The sequence below is a fragment of the Pygoscelis adeliae genome, unplaced genomic scaffold, assembly GCF_000699105.1.
Source record: "Pygoscelis adeliae isolate BGI_AS28 unplaced genomic scaffold, ASM69910v1 Scaffold133, whole genome shotgun sequence".
Lineage (NCBI taxonomy): Eukaryota > Metazoa > Chordata > Aves > Sphenisciformes > Spheniscidae > Pygoscelis > Pygoscelis adeliae.
In genome coordinates, this window is record NW_008824475.1 from 2,374,855 (window position 1) to 2,386,182 (window position 11,328).

The following is an 11,328-nucleotide window of genomic DNA, read 5'->3' on the forward strand; positions in this document are numbered from 1 at the left end:
CAATGACTTCTTTTAGTCCTTTGCCCTTAGTTGTTTTTTTTTTTTTGTCTTTGATTTCTATGTCAGAAAGTTGAGAGGTCAGACATGATGATTAATACAAGCTAGATTCTAATTGCTTCTGCGCATCATAGCTTCTGCCTGGTTATATAATTCTTTTCAGGAATATACAGGTAATTATTTTCTTTTACTTGTTAAGTTCGAAATCAATAATAGGTTGAATTGCTTCTGACTGCTGTATGGATTTAATTTATCCAGAATTAATCCATGCCTGCAAATGATTAAGTCTGTGTTTCTCTCTTTGCATAAAGCATTCGCTGACATTTATATAAGGACTGCAAAATAAAAATATTTTTTTCTACGTAGTTAAGAATTGGTTATCATATCAGGTAAAAATCTTGAAAATGACAAGTCTTCTACCTGAAGTGATAGTAGATACATTGTATAAAATTATTTATTAAATGTAAAGCGGGTTTTTATTAATGATTAACAGAACTGACTAATAAAAATTGTTTTTTCAAAGTATTAAAAAACTACTGTTAATATTTCCTTGCTATTATACAGCATAGTTAATGTTAATTGAACAACTACAACTCCTTTTTTACATAATTTAATTTCAGAGATTGTGCCAGGATCACATGTGCTAAAGTAAAAGATCTTTACTGTTTCAACTAAAAAAGCTAAGCTTTGCATCTAGAAGCTCTAACATAATTACATTATTTAGAGATAAAAAAGGAAGGAAACAGCCACCTGGATTACAATTTCTGTGATATAGATAACGCTTACAGATATCATTTGTCTGCTCTGGAATATAAAGTAATAAGTACTTGAGATAATTGGATAGTTAAAGTGACCACAGGAATACTTTCTTAGGAAACACATTCTTCTCCAGTATTTTTAAACACTCATATATTCCAAAGGCAAAAAATTAGCTCTTCAGATCCTTTTAAACTAGTGAATGTAAATATTATTTCCCTAAAAGGAATAAAACAGTTTACAACAGTATCCAGAGGTACAGCAGAACTACACTAGAGCGCTTTATACCAACATACATGATTTCATAAATCTCTATGAAACATATAGGGATTTATCCCTACATAAACACAAAACTATAAACATTGATATACAATATTTCTAAACTCCTGAAAGTTTCTTTAAGTTCAGTAGATCTGTAGATGTTGAAAAAACTGAAAACTGAACCACTACAATTTTTGTGCATAGATGTGTAATTTAACTGTAGGCACAAAGATTTAAAGTGTTAACTTATATGTTTAATTAGAGGCACATACACATCTCAGCAGAACCTTTCACAAAAATGAAGTAATGTTAGAAGACTACGAGGCACTGAATTAATTATTCAAAGTCGTGTTCTTTTCCAGTTATCTTTTTAAAAAGGTCAATTAATATCTGTGTACAGAGACATTCAGCTAAGGTCATTGTTGTAGACAAATCTCATCTTTTCTATTTCATTCACCAAGCTGCTCAGACATACGGAAGCTTTGAAAACATGTTAATATAGCACATAAAACAAGTAAGTAAACAATAAGTCCTAAAGGACTTAGTAGTTCAGGCCCAACAATACACTGGTAAGACTCTGTGATTCCTTGACATGAATTACCTAACAGTTTGCCCAGCAATAGGCAGAAGGCTATTGATTTTAATTTGCCAGTAGCAGGCCTTAAAAAAGCTTCTGTCTTTCTACATCCATCCAGGTATATAACCATAAAGAAAAAAAAAAAAAACAACAAACAAAACACAAAAACCCAAAACACCAAATCAAACCAAACCCAACAAAAAAATGCCACAAAAGACTTGATTTGCTGTCAGAGCTCAAATATTCTAAGGGAAAATGAAAATGTAACAATAACAACAAACAACTAACTAAACATTTACTATCAATATACTGTTGTTCAGAATTATAGGAAACAGTTAGAGGAATTCCAAACACACTCAAATATTAAACTGATGGAAAAAATAGTATCACTTTGATTTTGTTGGTGCCATCTATGGACACCTCCATCTGAAAAAGTTTAGACACTTAAGGATATTTGCTAGGAACCTATGGATTCTTAGGTATTAGATCCTTAGACCTAAGGATCTAAATGATTGAAAATCATTTAAAACTGCAGGCAGTTTGGAGATGAGCTGGCAATGTACACGTGCAGCCTTGAAAGCTAATCGTATCCTGGGCTGCATAGAATCATAGAATCATTTAGGTTGGAAAAGACCTTTAAGATCATCAAGTCCAATCATTAACCTAGCACTGCCAAGTCCACCACTAAACCATGTCCCTAAGTGCCACATCTACACGTCTTTTAAACACCTCTATGGATGGTGACTCCACCTCTTCCCTGAGCAGCATGTTCCAAAGCTTGACAAACCTTTTGGTGAAGAAATTTTGCCTAATATCCAATCTAAACCTCCCCTGGTGCAACTTGAGGACATTTCTTCTTGTCCTATCGCTTGTCACTTGGGAGAAGAGACCAACACCCACCTCGCTACAACCTCCTTTCAAGTAGTTCTAGAGAATGATAAGGTTTTCTCTCAGTGTCCTTACCTCCAGGCTAATCAACCCCAGTTCCCTCAGCGACTCCTCATAAGACTTGTTCTCCAGACCCCTCACCAGCTTTGTTGCTCTTCTTGGGACGCACTACAGCACCTCAATGTCCCAAAACTGAACACAGTATTCGAGGTGTGGTCTCGTCAGTGCCGAATACAAAGAAAGGGACAATCACTTCCCTAGTCCTGCTAGCTACACTATTTTTGATACAAGCCAGAATGTTATTGGCCTTCTTGGCCACCTGGGCACACTGCTGGCTCATATTCAGCTGGCTGTCGACCAACACCCCCAGGTCCTTTTCCACCGGGCTGCTTTCCAGCCACTCTTCCCCAAGCCTGTAGTGTTGCATGGGGTTGTTATGACCTAAGCGCAGGACCCAGCACTTAGCCTTGTTGAACCTCATACAATTGGCCTCAGCCTCAGGATCCAGCCTGTCCAGATCACTCTGTAGAGCCTTTCCACTTTTAAGCAGATCAACACCCGCACATCTTGGTGTCATCTGCAAACTTACTGAGGGTGCACCCGATCCCCTCATCCAGATCATTGATAAAGAATTGAACAAAAGTGACATAAAAAAACATGTGGCCAGCAGGTCAAGGGAGGTGATTCTCCCCCTCTACTTCACTCTTGTGAGACCCTACCTGGAGTACCGCATCTAGCTCTGGGGCGCCCAGCATAAGAAAGACATGGACCTGTTGGAGCGGGTCCAGAGGAGGGCTATGAAAATGATCAGGGGATGGAACACCTCTCCTATGAAGAAAGGCTGAGAGAGTTAGGGTTGTTCAGCCTGGAGAAGGGAAGGCTCCAGGGAGACCTTATTGTGGCCTTTCAATACTTAAAGGGGGATTGTAAGAAAGACCAAGAAATGCTCTTTACCATAGCCTGTATTGACAGGAGAAGGGGCAACAATTTTAAACTGAAAAAGGGTAGATTTAGATTGGATATAAGAGATTTTTTTTACAATGAGTGTGGTGAGACACTGGAACAGATTGCTGAGGGAAGTTGTGGGTGCTCCCTCCCTGGAAATGTTCAAGGTCAGGTTGGACAGGGCTTTGAGCAACCTAATCTAGTGAAAGATGTCCCTGCTCTTGGCAGTGGGGCTGGACTAGATGATCTCTGAAGGTCCTATCCAACCCAAATCATTCTGTGATCCTATGATTCTTCAGGCTCCCCAGGTCTCCTATGCAGATTGCCTTTTGTCTTTCTGTGCATTTGTATAGCAGAGATAGTATTGTTTTACAGAAATGTTGTGAAGATAAGCACAATGAAACATCAAGGCATCATGAAGATTGCTTATACATAGCCAAGAGAAACAAGATGGAAATAAAGATCTACAGAACCAAGCCTTATTTTTGAAAGAAATATGATTTCTCTTTGTACAATCCTTTCTTAGAATGTAGGAGAAAGAGAAAAAAGATTGCCTAACAAAATGAACAGGTCATATCATATTTTTTTTCCTATCATTAACAGTAGCTTCTTGTTTAAGGTAGCCAATCTAACCATATTAAGGACAATAAAGAGATGGCAGAATAAATTCATTTTCATACCATAGGGTTAAAGATTTCAACATATGTACTATTTTGGCAACAATGACAGCATTTTTTTCTCCAGTAAGAAAGAAAGTGTGACCTTGTAACAATTATTTCCTTCATTGTCAGAGCTTGAAACTGTGCACAAGGTATTTCTTTAGTAATTGTGTTTGATCACAGTTAAAATACTAGCCAAGCACTATTTTGTTAGCACAGAATGCAGCAGGAGAATTGAAGGACAGAAAAGGAAGAACTAGACATCTGTAAGTATTCTAGTTATAATTCATTCTAGTATAGATTGCAGCTATAATTTGGAAAATTATATATTGTTCTCAATTATTTGAAAGTTATTTGAAATATTATGGTTATTTAGTGATGAACAGACAAAAAAACCCCCAGACTATGAGTGAACTGGTAGCTCTGACCACTGTTTTAGAGGTCATAGAATTTCATCAGTGAAAGAATTACAAACAGCTCTCTTAGGAATGACTACAATTTGCAAGGTACAATGATCATATTCTTATGAGTTCCATAAAGTTTCAAAGTATATGTAGTACACGTTAAATCCCCAAAAGTGCCTTGATTGTCTTGCTAGTGCTAATCTGGATATGTACCACTTTAGAAAGAATGTACATGTTACAACAGTACTGCTTAGCAATGAAGAAGTACATAAGTTATCTCAGGCATGGATACCTAACTAATACTGGCATTAGATGTCAGCTAGGATAAAAGTAAATGAGCCTGCACTAAGAGCTGTGTATCTGAGATTAGATTCTACTTGCAGCTAACACAGGTTGGTTAGATCTAGTTCGCGTTGGTCTACATAGCACTACATTACTGTAATTGTTGTGCAGATAAATACTAAATGAGAAACTAATTGACTACAATGTGTTACTTGTATTTCCTCAATGGAGTGTGTTTCAGTCTATGAGCAAGATCTTGACCATAAAGAAGCAGGAGTTGAGAGGTAGAGCAGGTAACATTTCAAGGGCTATCACAGCAGCACATGGGAAGAGAAACAGGGGCATAATACAACAGGTAGAATTGCACTGAGCTGTATTCCTACCTAGATTGAAAAACTTCCTGAAGAAGGCCTCTTTCCTACTCCTTTAATCTGTCTGGCATGCAATGAACCCATACCGAACTTCGAAAGGTGTTCCACCTGACTTCTGAGTATTCAGTTGCTGCCTTGGCAATGAATCACATCAATTCCTGAAGAAAGTTTCCTCCTTTGTTTTTTGAAAGTGAGGATTGAAAACATGAAGAACTACCATTCAATTAAATTTCAAAACCTACATTTTATTTTAAAAATTCATAAGGAAAATAAATCAAGACCTTTGAAGCATGTAAGTCCAAATATTTGTCACTAGAAGAAAGGAATAAAACCCCCTTAAAATTAAATTAGTTTTACACAAAAGCCAATATTCAATAATAATGAATGGATCCAACACACAAATACAAAAGGACAGAAGAAATAATTAACTATAAAATAACATGATGAATGACAACCCTCAAGTGGTAACAGTGTGTACAGAATCAGCTACTAATTGTAAACAGATGGACCCTAACTACAGAGGTTTCTGGTTCATCTTAATTTACAATATTTATCTGTAACGTCAGACCTAGGGAAAAAAAGACAAGTATGACCTGGTACATTCATAATAATCCTCAGATATTTTTGTCACTATATTTTTTATTTTTTTATGTTAATCAGATAGTACATTTTAATATTCTAATGCCTTTATCTGTGAGTCAGCAATTTTTTATCTTAAAATTTGGATCAACCAAACCTCAGAATCTTAGAGATGCTAAGAAAGCAAAGTACTGTTGTTTTACAGAATCTGTTTTCAAATAAATAATTTGGAGATTCTAGAAGTGAGTAGAAATAGTCAGGCACGTATGATAGAAAGTGCCACCACCCATGATAGTGACACAGTCACCAAGAAAGCGTTCTCTATGCATGTGTGATAATAGCTATAGATTTTCCTTTCCATGTTCTTTCTGATTCCATTCTCATGTATTTTGAGGGGATTTTTAGGTTGGGTTTTTTTATTATTTTTAATTTTTTAAATTCTAATTAATTTCCAGCAGAATTTTCATCTTGACTAGTGGAATAATGATAATTCAGGGAACTGAAAAAAAAAGTAGGTATGGCTTGGTCCTATAAAGCTTTTAAAACCCAAGACATCTTTTCCTGGCTTCCTTCACTGAATATATTATTATTGTTATTTTTTAATTTAAGCACATGTAGCTTGATTAATCATTTTTGTTTTTTTCTTTATTTTCATTATTTTATTATTATGATAATAATACTTCTGCTTCTGAAACTGTATGAATAAGTATACTGTTTGTTTTCTTACATTCACCAGTATATCTTGATATTAACTGAATCACAAAACGTAAGAAACACAGAATGGTTGAGGTAGAAGGTACCTCTTGAGGTCATCTTGTCTTCCCCTGTTCATGCTAGATCACCTACAGCAGGCTGCCAGGACCGTAGCTATGTATATATGCCACAAAAAAATTGTAATTGCTATTGTGCTCTAGAACCTCAAGAGCTTAGGCAGGGAGAGAATCCCAGAACAAGTAGGCTGCATCTATATGAATAAATCAAAGAGTGACTAAGAATGTTCCTTGGCACAATGATATTGCTATATCATCACTCCAAGGAACACTCTTGGTCACTCTTTAAAGACTTCTGTGGCATGATTTTGGCTTTTTTCAATTTGTACTCATCCTGTTCAGTTCTTCAGCATGGGGTACCAGGCAAAACAATTCAGGATCAATTTCCAATAGTTGAGTTGTGTGTAGCCACCATATTTTGGAGTTTAAGACAGGATATTAGCATGCAAACATGTTGTCTGAGTCCAGTAGGCCTCAGTCTGAGGAAGCGTTTGCATTTCACAGAATCATAGAATGGTTCAGGTTGGAAGGGACCTCTGGAGGTCATCCAACTCCCTGCCTCAAGCAGGGACACCTAGAGGAGCTAATTGCTCAGGACCATGTCCAGGTGGCTTTTGAATAGCTCCAAGGAGGGAGACTCCACAACAAATCTGGGCAACCTGTGGCAGTGCTCAGTCACCCTCACAGTAAAAAAGTGTTTCCTGATGTTCAGACGCAACCTCCTGTGTTTCAGTGTGTGCCCATTACCTCTTGTCCTGTCACTGGGCACCACTGAAAAGAGCCTGTCTCCATCTTCTTTGCACTCTCCCATCAGGGATTTGTACACATTGTTGAGATCCTCCACAAGCTATCTTTTCTCTAGGCTGAACAGTCCCACCTCAGCCTTTCCTCAGAGGAGAGATGCCCTTCCCTTCATTATCTTTCTGGCCATGTGCTGGACTGTCTCCAGTATGGCCATGTCTCTCTTGTACTGGGGAGCCCAGAACTGGACACAGCACTCCAGATGTGGCCTTACTAATGCTGAGTAAGAGGGGAAGGATCACCTCCCTCGACCTGCTGACAACAATCCTCTTGATGCAGCCCAGGAAACCATTAGCCACCTTTGCAGCAAGGGCACATTACTGACTCATGTTCAACTGGGTGGTCACCAGAATACCCAAGTCCTTTTCTGCAAAGCTTCCATTTTTCAATCCATCTCAAGCCATCTGGATATGGTCCTGGGCAGCCTGATCTAGATAGCTGTGCTTGAGCAGGGGGGTTGCACCCAACAGATTTGGGGCAAATCAACCCCTGGGATCCCAACAGCATTGCCCCGGGGCTACCCCTGGGGAGGTGGATGGCACAGTGGTGAGACCTCTGCATGGGGAACAAGCACCATGAGTGCAGAGCGGGCTCTGGATGCTGTGGTTGCTGCAGCAGTGGGAGGCTTGGGCACGAGCCAATGCAGAGCAGCAGCTTGAGAGGCACAGCTATGACAGGCACAGGAGGGAGGAGTGTGCCGCAGCACCAGGCACCTCCCCTCATCCTGCACCCCTTCATCACCCTTCAGAAATGTCTCTTTTGAAACACTGATCTCTCACCAGCACAAGAAGAACAGAGACCGTGCCATGGAGAGGCCCCATCCTGCCACAGGGATAGACGCCATTACCCCCCATCAGTGTCACGAAGGCACCAAGAGCACCATCATGTCTGCAAACACAAAGGCCAGCATCAAGGGAGCCGATCCGCCTCAGAGGATAGCAGAGCAGGAGTAAACCACGGGCCACTTCACCTTCTCTCACACATGCACACCTTGAATTCCTTTGGGTAGCCTGCCTACAGTCACAGGCAGATAGAGCAAAGATATGTTCCCTCCACTTGGGACCTCTGCATTCCTCCACCTCAACAAGAAAGACTTAGCACAGAAAGGGACTTCAGGGCATGCTCCCACTTACTGACATCCCCTCTTTTTGCCTCCAGAAGGTTTTGGACAGGAGGCGCATCAGATGTACAGTTCTGCACATGCTGGACTGACAGAAATATGGCACCCGTGTCAGTGTTGGCACATGGGCAGCAAGGCTAAAGAAAACTTTTGAGGTGTCTCAGTCTCAAGGCATGCACTCATGCCGTACATGCCACTTTTCTGTGAGGCACGATCCACAGTGGAGCACACTAGCGTGGTGCACAGGGGGGTCTCCTGAACCAGAGAGCCTTAGGGGAGCAGAGAGGTATGGGCCCCAAGAAGGCCTCTCCAGCCCCCTTGCAGGGGGCGAGTTCGTAGAGAGAGACAGGAGCCACAGGATCTTTTCCACTTCCACCAGGGACATGATTTGCATTTGGCTTGATTGTCAGGGTTTGCAGGGCTAAGTCCTACCCCGGCAGAAGGAATCTAAGAGGAGAAGAGGGAAGGAGGAGGCTTGCGACGGTCAAAAGGAGCAAACCCCTCACGGATGCAGGGGCATAATTTGCTCTGTTTTGTCTCTGCCTAAAGGCTCATAGGTGTTCTTTTCAAGACAACTCAAAGTCAGACCACCTGGCCTAGAAAATTTTGCACCTCTCTACGTAAGTCAGGGACATCCACCTACAGTCCCCGTTTTCATTTCAGTTACGAATTTGGAGGGTATCTGCCCGCTTTGCCAAGAGATACCCTGGGAGCTCACTCCTGCTGGGCAGGTTTGTACTTGGTGTGATGCCCAGGACCCACTGAGCCGGGTGGTGGGGATGAAGGCTGGGGCTTGCTGGCTGGGTGATGCTGTTCTGGTGGCTGTGACAGTGTAGTGGGAGCTGTCCCCAGGGACACCACCAGGCAACCCCACTGCTGTTTGACTTGGGTGATTGGCGAGTGCAGCATGTAAGGGGAAGGCTGGGCTGGATGGGGGACAGGACAGATGGCCAGGGGGTTTCTAACCCAGAGAGAGAGATGAGCCCCTCAGGGCAGGGCATGGTACTGCACTCAGGGCTGGGGGCAGAGATGCTTGGGTCTCCCAGTGGTGGCAGGTGCCCAGAGATGCTTTGGGGATGTGCCGGGTGCCTGTGGCTCCATGGGACGCTGTTGTGTGACAGGGATGGGGCCTCAGGAGACTCTACTCGGGTGTCCCTTGCCCTTTCACGGCACGCAGCCCAGCCAGGGGTTGGCCACCAGGGCAGCTTGGGAAGGATGGGTCTCATGCTGTCTCCAGCCAGGGCCTGTGGCCCCTTCAAGTCTGTCAACACCAGTGCCCAAACACTTTCCTGGGATGGCCCATGTCTCCCATCCATGCAGTGCCCACAAACCCTGCCCTTGCTGCCTCACTCCCTCTCCTACTGACCTCCAGCTCCATGCGGCTCCTGCTCCACTCCCCCAGCCCCGTGCTCCCTCCCACCCAGCCCTGCTGAGCCCCATTTTCTCCCACCTCCTCCAGGCCATGGTTGTGGCAATCATCCTCATCATGGCTGTGCTGCCCATCCAGCATGGGCTGAAGCTCAATCACCAGATAGATGTGGCCACAGCCGAGCAGATACAGCAGCGTGAGGAGTATCTGCATCAGGAGATGGCTCAGCTGCTGCAGGAGATTGAGCAGAGCAGAGGCATGGAGGAAGCCATGTTCCTTTCTGTGTTGCAGCAATGGCCATTTTGGACCATTACAGGAGCCCTTGTCTTGCTCGCTGAGGTCTTGCTGGCTGGCCAGGGAAATGAAGCTTGCCTCTGACAACTGCAGTGAGCAGGGCAGCTCCAGTAACAAGGAGGAAGACGATGACGAGGACAAGGAGGAAGACCCCAATGGTGCACAGAATGTCGTCAAGTCTTTGGCTGTGTCCATCCCATCACCAATGCAGGGTCTGCCCAACATGTGCAAGGTGCTGAAGGAGCTGATGGGAAACCTCCTTGGTGTCTGCTGAGTGCTTTGCAAGAGGACTTTCATGCCACAGATGCACCCAGCCATTGGGATGGATGACACCTATGAAGCTTGGAGTGTCCATGAGAACACCACAGTCTACCACCTGTTCATGTTCCTGTGGCCACCCCCCGGGCACTCTTTCAACCTGGAGCTGGACACCATGGAGCAGCTGCCAGCAAGGCACTCCAGCATCCGTGCGGTGATGGAGTGCCTGTGCTTGAAGGAGCAGCTGCTGGGGGATATTTTGTGCTTTCTCTACCACCCCAACGACAAGCTGAGCAGGAATCAGAGCTCGTACTTCCTACACAACCTCTGCACACACTCCTACTTAGACATGGAGAAAATTGCTTGCTGAGTCTAACTATTGGTGAGATCAGCCTGGCTGCTTTTGCCTCAGTCTCACCATTGCCAGCTAATGGTGCTGCCCTCCTTCCAGTCCTGCAGGTTCCAGCTGACAAACACCTGCAAGATGAACGTCTCCACAGAGATGAATTTTGCTGTGCAGCAAGGCAGCTCAGGGGCCTACCTGAGCACTGAATAGGTAGAGGCCAGCTTTATGAGCAGCACACCATGGCTGAAAAGCTGTGCTGTGGTAGAGATGCAGCTTTTCAGACTCACGGCAAGGCACACCCTGTAGGACAATTTCCACTGCAGATGTCTGCAGATCTGCATCCATACCCTGGTGGTCACAAGCTTTTCCACCCATGCCTGTGGCCCTGAGGACCATACCCCTATCAAGCTGTGGCTGGATGACAGCCTGTGATGCTGACTGGAAGACAAATATCTCAACAACTTCCTCTCAGGTGACAAGAGGGTGCCTGCCCAAGGAGGTCATCTTGCCCCTGGCCTTCCAAACAGCTGGCCGGCTCCATCCCTTCTTTCCAGCACCTGGCTCAGGAGCTGGCCACCCATACCCAGGCTCTGCAGCAGTTGGAGAAGCTGCAAGATCAGCTTGCAAGATCAGTTTACAAAAAAATTAATC

At 43.4% G+C, this 11,328-nt stretch overlaps 1 pseudogene; it reads left to right on the forward strand.

Moving 5' to 3' along the window:
• Positions 1-9,872: 9,872 nt before the first annotated feature.
• LOC103914707 overlaps positions 9,873-11,328 on the forward strand; it is a 2,811-nt pseudogene continuing 1,355 nt past the window's right edge.